This window comes from Centruroides sculpturatus, unplaced genomic scaffold (assembly GCF_000671375.1).
Source record: "Centruroides sculpturatus isolate CEXI.00-Female unplaced genomic scaffold, Cexi_2.0 scaffold514, whole genome shotgun sequence".
NCBI lineage: Eukaryota > Metazoa > Arthropoda > Arachnida > Scorpiones > Buthidae > Centruroides > Centruroides sculpturatus.
The window spans coordinates 185,925-197,305 of record NW_019384787.1 but is presented as its reverse complement, the minus strand read 5'-3'; positions in this window follow the sequence as shown (position 1 = coordinate 197,305).

Here is an 11,381-nt window from a genome sequence, read left to right as displayed (position 1 = left end):
TTTTTAGTGTATTGTGTCAGCCTGCCTAATTGCTGTCTAATGTCATTTATTTGTGTTTCTGTTCTTCTCTGCCAGGCAGGCTTGTGACAGAATTGTGTTTTGTGTGTGTCTGTCTGTGATTATATTTTCAGTCCATGGTGTGTCACTACTGTGACTCCCCGGCATAAACTAATGTATGAATGTCTGAGAGTGTATAAATTAAATGAATGTAGTGTGGTAGTGAGTGTTTACATAATTTAGTGTTTTTCCAACTATCTTTGACGTGTTGATTTTTGGTATTCGTGGTCTTTGTGTGGGATCCACTCACCCCCAAATTAATTTTAATTTGCCACGGATTCCGTCAACGGTTTCAAGGACCCTAGGGCCCGTAGGAACCACTTAAAAAACACTGCATTAAACCATCTTTTATTCCAGTTTATATAACGAGAAAATCATCGTGTTTGATAAAAAAAATTACCGTAGTCCAGTTAAATAACGTAATTTCACCATCAAACTTTAAGGGCTGTTCTTTGCGTGGATACGAATATAGAAGTATATACAACTTCACCTATTTATGAACTGTAGCCTACTTGGTGGTAGAATGACCTAAAACAAACAATTTATAAAAATAGTTACTTTAATAACTCAGTTTATTAACCATAATTATTGTCGCTTTTTTTATTTTTGCTATTTTCTTGTATTTTAAGTAATGGTAGTACCCTATTGTGACGTACAGTACACTTCGTAATAACACAATAAATTCAATTAACCGATTGATTTGCAGCATAGTATATGTAATTTATTTTGGAAATGTTTAAAAATCAGTTTTGAAGATAACATTTGATTTATAGTTCATACGATAAAATAACAGTTATTTTCTATTTAAAGTAGACAAAACAACTTCAAAACTGATCGATCGAAGAGTGAAAAATTATTATTATTTTCACAATTTCTTAATTCAATTTTAGGAATTTTTTTTTTTAAATTACGATATAAATACTTCAGAGCGAAGCCGAAATGACAATGTTGGTTAATAAGTGTATGAACAGACGTCAAAAACATATATTAATAAATATGTAATTCTCATATTAATAGCAGAAAACGAAAAAATGAACAGTAAATTGTTTCGATTGATGTTACTTCTTCCATACAGGAAATTTCTAAATTTATCGAACGTACTATTTTGTTTTCATTTATTTAATGTACTTTGATAACTTTCACCGATTAAGTCACTAAAAGATGTCATAAATAAAATGTCTAGTAGTTGCTACGGGCGAGTGTAGATGACTAATTCGGAGTTGTTTGTCACTTATATCAAAATCTACTATTTCTGTTTATATAAATAATTTTCGAACAAGTTTAGAAGAGGAATTTTTCGTCAGAATGGTCATCGAGAAGATATTTTCTTTTCTTAAAAGTAAGGTAAGCGTATATTTATATAGGATATAGCGACAAGTCATTTTTATCTTTTAAAGTATCGATATCCAAAAAAATTGACAAAAAACTCTATTGCAAATTTCATCGAAAAATATCATATTAATACGAAAATTTCGTACGAAATTTCAATATCCACCAAACATTACTAGTTTATAAACAATTTTATGTCACAAGTTTCATAAATTTTTATTTAAATATATTATATGTTAAGCTAGCCTGTGTGTGTGTAAATTGTGGATTTCTTTGATAAACAGAATCAATACATACATAGAAATATGTTTATAGGCCATTTTATAGGTGATATTAATCAAAGCACAGTTACAAGTACTAATTTCATTATAATGCCGATGGAAGGAGAGAATAAATGTTTTTGAGATTGTCAACCAAATAATCGAAAACGGGGTCCCAGTAAAGATTTCGTATTAAAACAAGTGGAAAACTTCGTCTTCGGACCGAGGGAAATATTCGTGGGAAAAAGGAGCGGTCCTAGTTGTCTTCAAAGCCAGAGTACAGATCGTAAATTTTGTTATCGTGATGAACGATTAGAATTTTCTAATATAAGCTGGCGTGGTCCTCTTCCAATTGGCCACGTATCGCGCCACGTGAAAGTAGTGTTTTATTCTTAGAACTCTCGAGAATATAAATACAAAGAATTAAATCTTTCTCATCCTCCGAATAAATTTTTGAATAACAATGAAAATTATTACCAATTATTTTCAAATTTATTCGATTTTCGAATTATTCAAAACTTTTAACTCGGATTTTTAAAACTTGAATCTAATGTACGTAAAAGCGTATAAACTTAATTCTAATTTTAATAATTTATAAACACGTTTTCATATTTAAATTAATTTTCGTTTTTGTTTGAATTTCAATTTTTATAAATAAAGATAGTCGCCTTTGCAATTTAAAGGAACAATTATAAATCATAAAAACGACGTCAAATATCCGAATTATTCCGTAAATTTGAATAAATTCACGCTCATGCATCAAATCTCGAAAATGTTTTAAATCTTAAGATTTATCAACACTTCTTACTTTACATTTTGTTACATTTAATAAGATTTAGAAATAACGCTGGCTCGTGGTCCCGAGCCAGCGTTAGTTCTAAATCATGCGCTACGGCTAATGGGCCAATGGCAGGAACTGGATTTGTGTCCGTTTCGGGTCATAATTACTAATTACCAATGCTTTATTCGTAATTTCTATTAGTTAAAAAATGAAAATAAGTTAAATTTTTACATTACTTATAAATGATTTTTTCATACGCAATGGATGCGACTGGACCGGGGATTCATCGGGACAACGTTAATCGCCTCGTCTACGGCATGCCTGGCCATATAGCGGACCGCGAGGGCCATATTGGATACCGAATAAATGAGTATCCCTTGAGTATCTTTCTTCGTTGTTTTAATAGTTTGCCTATCTCCGTCACCTCTACCGTTCTCGTAACGTGCACCTGGCTACGCGCACGTCCTCGGTGTTGTTGCCATTTCACATTTGAGGAGTGTATTTGCTACGCTTATCGAACACGGGACGAGCAAAAAATAAATAAAAATATTTTATAAAGTGGGGCATAAACACCCTTTCGTTCAGATTAGAGAATGGAAGGGGACTTAAAAAAGAAGGGCCGGTTTTATCAATAGTTCCGAAGCGAAATGCTCGGTTAGACTACGGAAGGTGTGGGATTAAAGAGCTAAAAAAATTGCCCAACTAGTGTCACTTTTCTTCAGTAAAAAATTGCCCAACATTAATTATAGAACAGCGTAACTTTGATAACGAGAAAACCTTTAAATTAAAAACGTCCTAAATGAAGATTCTTAGGTGCCTAGGTGTCGTCGAATAAATAAGAATCGAGTCTTCGTGTATAAAAACGAAAAGCATTTAAACGTGGACTGCACACAGTATTTAAAAAAAAAAGAAAAAAGTATTTTCACGTCAGCGCCGAAACTTCTGAACTTAGGTTTAACGCAAATAGAATAATGTCATGTATAAAAGTTGACACGACGTCATTTACATACGAAACTATACGTAATCCAACCAAAAATCTCTTTATTTTAAAATCGGTCCGGATAAAATTTAACCATCTTTAATTTAATAAATTACAATTTTCAAACTTAACTATAAGTCGGTTATAAGCAAAAAAGTCAAACCGGCAACCGTAAAGGTCTTTTAAAATCAATTAGTAATTTTAAATAAGTTCCGAACAATTGGAGTTAAAAAAATCTTATCAAATTACTAGAAATTTCTCCGTCGAGCACGAGGGAACACTTTTTACGAGAAAGTAGAGATTAAAGAATTGAGAAGAGTAGAGATTTCAGGAAATTCAACAAGAGTTGTTAATATTTCTACAATTTAAGTAGTTTCTACTCGAGGTCGACGTTGTCTTGCTGTTTCTGCAGCCCTGGTCAAAGCCATTCTTAATCCACGAGTCGGACTTTGGGGTCCCGGTTGTTCTTATTCTTTTAGAGCTAGAATTTGCCCGAAAAATTTTATTCTTACGCAAGGCAAATTTTTTTATGGACAAAACATCCAGTTTTTTAATTCCGCGTTAATAAAACAAAGACGAATTGTACGTACTGTAAGTTAGTTAGACGAGAGATAAAAATGCAACTTAAGGAAAATTTCCTGGTCGAGCATTAAACGTCACGCGGTCACCGACGTCACTGCAACGTAAGTGCCATCACCGATCCGAAATCTATAACACGTTTATTCCATAGCTAATATTTCCTCAAAATAAGTAGTCTATGCTTTTCGTCGGAATATAAAACGAAATGTAACCAAAATTTCGTCCGGATTGAACAAATATTGCAGGAGGAATTCGCACACATACGACTGCTTTTATATTAGTAAATTAACGGGAACGATTTTAAAGTGTGAAAAGAGAAAATTATAATTTAATGGAAAATTCTTAATAATTACTTAATACGATATCAGTTATTTACGATAATTGCGCGATTTATTAGTTTATCATATCTGGAACGTAAGATCGCCACTCTTACCAATATCGCTTCGATATACAGTAATTACTCTTTCGCCACTTAGTTTTCGGGCATCCGGTGGCTTACGGCTAAGCCGTCCGTTAATTTAATATAAAATTAAAATCGCTTAGAAACTTTCCGAATATTAATTCATAAATTAATATTTTAAATATGTAATTTGTAAACGTTAAAAGAGGGAGGTTGGGCAGGAAGTTTCGACGCCATCCATTTCGGTATTCTACCTTTCGCTCGTCGTGGACGACGGAGGTTACGACCAAGGCGTACTCCAGTTGGCAAAATGACCACAACCCACGGCTTTAACTTCCGTTTATTTTTCAATGGTTTTTATAATGGACACGGCCGACGGTGGTGGATGAACTGGTAGTCTCCCGGCCCAAGGGTTGCACTCTGGAGTTTTCTCCACGTCGAAAACGCCTAAATAGGGGCCGGTTTCCGCCGAGAGATGGCCGTCTTTGGCCCACCGGTTGCCAGAAGGGTTATAAATGCCCACGGCCGTTTCTATAAATTGGACATGGAAATCTTTGCCCTTTAACTGGTGGGCATTTCGACCTCGACTGGGGATTGGCGCCACTCGTCGTTAAGTCAGAGACGAATTTTTTCCGTCTAATTACGAAAAGGTGAAAAAGCTTAATTTTTAAATAGTTAATAATTCATAAGACATTAAATATTTACAGANGCCGACCGGTCGGCAGTGCAGGGGCGTACCGGGAGTAGCCGATTGGAAAATTTTAGAGATAATGCGATGCGATAAAATTGTATAAATAAATAGTTTTAGATCTTTAAATAATAAACGAGATTAGATGGAAGTTTCCAGCTAAGTAAATCGTTATTTACAACTTTCAACCAGTAGGCCTATATCGTTTGAGAAATATCAGATCTTATACAGTTGACCCCCCCTATAACACTGTTGATTTTTTCGTTTTATATGAATTCCATGTTGTACTAGTCACTTAGATTTTACAAATACGTGTTCCGGGCTGTAAACGGCTCACGTATTTGTAAAATCTAAGTGACTCGTACAACATGGAATTCATATAAAACGAAAAAATCAACAGTGTTATAGGGGGGGTCAACTGTATAAGATCTGATATTTCTCAAACGATATAGGCCTACTGGTTGAAAGTCGTAAATAACGATTTACTTAGCTGGAAACTTCCATCTAATCTCGTTTATTATTTAAAGATCTAAAACTATTTATTTATACAATTTTATCGCATCGCATTATCTCTAAAATTTTCCAATCGGCTACTCCCGGTACGCCCCTGCACTGCCGACCGGTCGGCACTTTTTATTTGTTTATAAAATTATTTTAGCGTCTACGGTATATTAACGATTTCTGAAGTAATACACTGTACAAAATTATTAATAAATTATACGTAGCCGATAAGAAATAAGTTTACGTTACTTTTTCCGACTTAATTTTTAACCTATCGTTTCCTGGCGCTGGCCATATGCCCTACGCGCTAGATACGTGTTTGTTTGATAATTTATACATTTACTTTCTAATAAATTATTAAAACGGTTTAGCAAATAAAAAAAAAAAGCATTAAATTTTATAAATTACTTTAATCTGAAAACGGAAGCGTAGCCTATATTATGGAAAATTCCTTGCAAATATAAATAAAACGTTTCATTTTGTATTAAGAAATCGATGGTAAAATTTTGATAAATTATTGATTTTTCGGTTTCGATCTATTGGATGAAGCTAATTATTTCAAACGTAAATAATAAAAATATGATATTTATAATTTAAAAATTTATTTTATTAAATCTTATATCGATCGAAGATAACGGGAGCAATTATATAAATAAGTAGATTATTCGCGTGTACTGTGCATGTGATTCCGTAGATGTACAGTACAGTACGTACTTTGTCACAGAATTTTGTATTTTCATTATTTTATTTTTAATTAATTTATTAAATTAAAATTTAAGCTTATTAATTATATAAAGTTTACTTTTAATTTTATAAATTATAAAGTTAATATTTTAATATATATATTATAGAATATAGAATATAATAATGTAGTATTTTTATGCTCGGTTTTTTCGTATTTCTCGACGTTTCCCATTGCAGGAGCCCAATACAGGAAATCCTCGTTAGTTCGAAATAGGGCGTGCACTGTTTAGATCTCGTCACTGGAGGTGTTAGTGTCAACTCCATGTATATCCTTAACTTCCGGTAGTGCGTAAAATAATGGAAACTGAGCGGAAGTTTTGATCTGCTTATGAAAATCTTTATTTAAAGAATGTAACAGTTTCTGAATTAAGAAAGAAATTAAAAGAATTAGAGGGCAAGAGCGCTTCGTAAGTCAGCAGAAAGAGGGGTGATCGATAGAACTCACCTCTTTCCGCCGTGTAGGGTTATAATAAATAACAAAGCTAGGCTCACTCGTCGGATTGATATTTATACTGTTTAACGATAAAAAATACGAAATTTTTAAGCTTGAATTTTGATTTTATTGTATAAAACGTTGATTAATAACTCGATGAATGGTGACCCAGGCATAAGTTACATCGATACATATGTAGCCTATATATAATATCAACATTTTTTACAGTGTGATATAATTTGTAATGTAATGTATCAATGCGATATTTTCAAGCTATTTGACGAAAATTAAATTTTTAATAAATTTTTAAAAAGTGCGACTGCATCCCCGAGATGACTCATTGATGTGTATTGTGATTACCCTCCCAGTCCCAAGCTTCTCGAACGCAAGATATTTTGACAGCAGAACTGGATAGCAAAACCTCAGACAGGAGTTCTAAATGTATTGATGAAGTTTGTATTCTATATTGATATTGACAAAGTTGTAAATATATTGGCTACATTGTATCCCAGGAGAAGGCAATTGAAAGTTTTCTTGAAGACGTGAAAACTTCATTTTATAATATACGTAACGTGTTGTTTCTTATTCCACTAGACTCCCTCTGGTAACTGTCTGACAACGTGCCTGGCAAGCAGTGGCGCGCCGTCATTGGAAGCTGTGGATGCGCCGCTTCCCTTGTATTTTCTAAAAAATAATTACATATTAATTTTAATTATATGAAAATAATCGCACAATATTTTATTATAACCGCATTATGTATCTTATTACAAATTTCTATACTACATGTGAAAAAAAAAGATAAGGTTGCTATTGTATATTCGAATATTAGTGGCGGAGTGGAAGCGCTGTATCGTTAGCATCCAGAAACCCAGATTCGCGCACGCGCTTTACAGAACACTAACCTCACCCGGTTTAGCTGGTGGAAGCCTAGGACCTCGAGTGGATGCTACACGTTATACCGCATCCAATTCTATCCAAGACCGGTTCTGGGCTGTTAGCCGCCCGCCCGCTAGATATTTGACAGAAAATTTTTCCAGTTCAATGAGAGTGACCGAAAAGTTGTAAATTTTGGAAATTTCAGAGGACACCTGGTCCTAAAACGAATTAGTTAGAAAACAAATGACTATTAACTTTGACAAATTTAGATTTTTACAGCTATGGTGAGAAACGTTTAACATTTACAACCCTGTTCTTTGAGGAATACTAGTGATGCGACAAAAGAGGCATTTGACATTGACCGGTATCGGCACCCTCGGGATTTGGCAGTCCGCGTGCATGCACCTACCAGGACCGTCTCCGATTCCATCCATTAATCACTCGTAGGGAGCTATTTGACTAAGTTTTGTTTTAAGATTTAAAAAGTAAAAAAGGTTTTATGTTATTTTTATGTACGTTTTTTTACAAAGCTATATTTAATTATAATTTTTTTTAAAGTATATTCATACAATTGAAGAATATTTTGTACCAGGTATGTACTGGTACTGTGCATCCACCACACATTTTATTTCACAAAGTAAGTTGTTATTATTTTATTTATAATTTTAGCCCTTATATCGCGGCTAGCGATTCGGAATGTAATTTTGATATTAAAAATACATTTAGAGAAGTCTACGGTTTTTACTGGCTTATTGAACAAACGATACGAATGGACGGACCCTAGACCATCACTGACGCGCAAGTAACTGATTGCCCCTGAAAGTCGGCTTCTTACAGAAACAGCTTCCCTATCATCAAATGTCACGGCACGCCACTGCTGGCAAGACAACAAGAACAAAGGCAGAACTTTTAGAAAGCTATATAAGTATTATTGTAGCTTAAAGTATTACTGACGCTTTTACAGTTTTTGGCTTTTGTTTTTGATATTGCTCTTGTCGTCCTATACCTGAATATAGGCAATGCGTAACATAATTATTAAATAATACAGTATATAATTATAAAAAAAAAGCATTATTAAGAAATGCAATAAAAATTTATTATAAAAAATGCATTATACTAAGATTGAGGTATTAATGGGCTACAAAGTGTAGTTAATGAAAAGAAAATATATACAAAATACTGTTAGTAATCAGTATGTTTAACTAGAATTTTGTACTTTTAGACATAGATTTGACCAAACATATAACCTAACTGTGAGGAGCACTAACAAGTAAGTACTGTACAGTATAGCACATCATATAGTGTTATCAAATAAATGTAAACACTTTATAAAACGTATAAATTAGATAGGGTCCTATAAACTTGTCCATACTAGTAACTTCGTAATCATTTTCATCGAAATGCCTGATACTGATCAGAGTGTATTCACTGATTTTGTTTTGAGTTTTTTTCTTTACTTCTCATTTTTTCCTTATTAGGTCATTCGGAAATTTGTGAATTTCAAACCTAGCCATTTTTTATTATTGGCATTACACTGAGGCACACAACAATTAAACCGGCATTTCAATAATATCCAAATAAGTAAAAAATAAATTTTAATTAAACAACGTAAATTCAGTATGACAGACGAAACAGGAAGCCACCTATCTATATGCTCAATACCAGAGCCACGTATTGATTTTGTAAAGTGCACACCCTATACAAGGGACGAAATAATTGCCATTTCAAATTATCGACTTTCAAATTATCCGAGATTTCCATATTTGCGTACAATATGCCAAATGCCACGTAACTGATGTAATTTATTAAGTAAAGGAATACAACTACGTATACAGAACGCTATTTTCGTCATTTAATAATTCATAATAATAGAAATAAACTGCGGATAAACGGTACGTGTCCAGTGAGAACCTCGAGGATTGCCAAATAGGTTTTTATAAAAAGTTAAGCAGAGTTCCTCGAAATGTAGCTCGAATTATTTTTAAAGTGGCCAAAAATATAGCAACTCGTAGCTTAATCTTGCCATCCCGAAACCCAGCCGTATTTTACGAGATAAGAGGAAAGAGTGTACTCCACGAATAAGGTGACATTCGAAAATGGGTTGCTGTAAAAGCAAATCCATATTGATCAGATTAGAGTTGTTCTTGGTCTATTGTTCTCTTACAGTATGGAGGCACTTCGATCTTCTAGTAGAACGAACGAGTTAACATGCCCATTTCACAGTTCGGACAAAATTTTCATTTGGAATTTTGAACTGACCAAATTCCTTAACACGTAGTCCACCAGTGGCCAAGCCCAAACCCCGTGGTTCACGCGTGGCTAGGACGGGCTGGCCACGTGAAAGTTTTTCAGGTTTTCTTGACGTCTGTAACGCTAGAATAGGGGCCAGTTACTCTTAAAAAACCTCCCTGAAGGCATTCTCCTACGCAAATGGCCCAAGTGTTGCCTTGCCATAANAAAAATATAGCAACTCGTAGCTTAATCTTGCCATCCCGAAACCCAGCCGTATTTTACGAGATAAGAGGAAAGAGTGTACTCCACGAATAAGGTGACATTCGAAAATGGGTTGCTGTAAAAGCAAATCCATATTGATCAGATTAGAGTTGTTCTTGGTCTAATGTTCTCTTACAGTATGGAGACACTTCGATCTTCTAGTACACGGGTTCCCAACCTGTGGGTCGCAACCCAGAAGGGGGTCTCGACGGGCTTTCTGTGGGGTCGCCAACTTACAGTTAACTAAAAAAAAAATGTTCACTATAATGCAATTTTTATTTTTAATGGTGTCTTGAAGTTTGAATAATTTGATATACAGTCGATCCCCCTATAACACGAGTTCCTATAGTTCGGATTCCTATATGACGGCGAAAAAATTGCGACGGTGTCCGTATAAACATGGTAAAAAAAACTCCTATAATTCGGTAAAACGTCATCGGGCAGCCAAACTACTTTTCGCCGTCCAGCGCCACGCTACGGAGAGTTTAGGCGGGTAAATTGAGTTTACTATCGTCTGTACAGTATGTAAATTAGGTACCGTAAGTCTAATACAGCACTAATTTTATACATTTCTTGTGAAAGAAACATTTCTTATTCAACGGCCATAAAAATTATTTATATTAATAATGTCTCCAAAGTTCAACGAAGTTTTCGCAGAAAAATAACTTATCAGAAATCGCGGCCGCCGTTTGGTGCGCTGCTCCGCGACGAAAACAAGCTTAAGCAATGGCGACGTCGAACGGTGCACACTCGGTAAGTAATCCTACAATTTTTTGTTTATAGCATAGTTTATACGGATTATTCCCCAAAAAATATACGTATTTTGGAAATGTTGAGTCGAATTAGTCTAGGAATCGATTAATTTTATGGAAGAAAACCTTTCAAGCAGCCGTAGTCCGTAAACTTCACACATGTCGGGCTGTGATTGGCAAGGATTCCTAAAACATCAATTTCATAAAAAACGGAACGTATCTATCGTGTTATGGGGGGTCGACTGTATTTTTTAAAAATTAAAATAAGTGTAATCTAGGTTCGCTATTCCGTCACAGTTGGTTGAATCATGTGTTGAGAGTTTGAGAAAAATAAATTAAATGTTGAGAATGACATGAGGTTGGCGTTAACAAAAACTCACCCGCGAATTTTAAGGCTGGTTAATAACATACAATTTCAACAATCGCATTAAATTATTAGACATAATTTAAAATAAAATTATACTAAAAAACTAATTTCGTTGTTTTTTTAATTACCTAATTAAAAATGT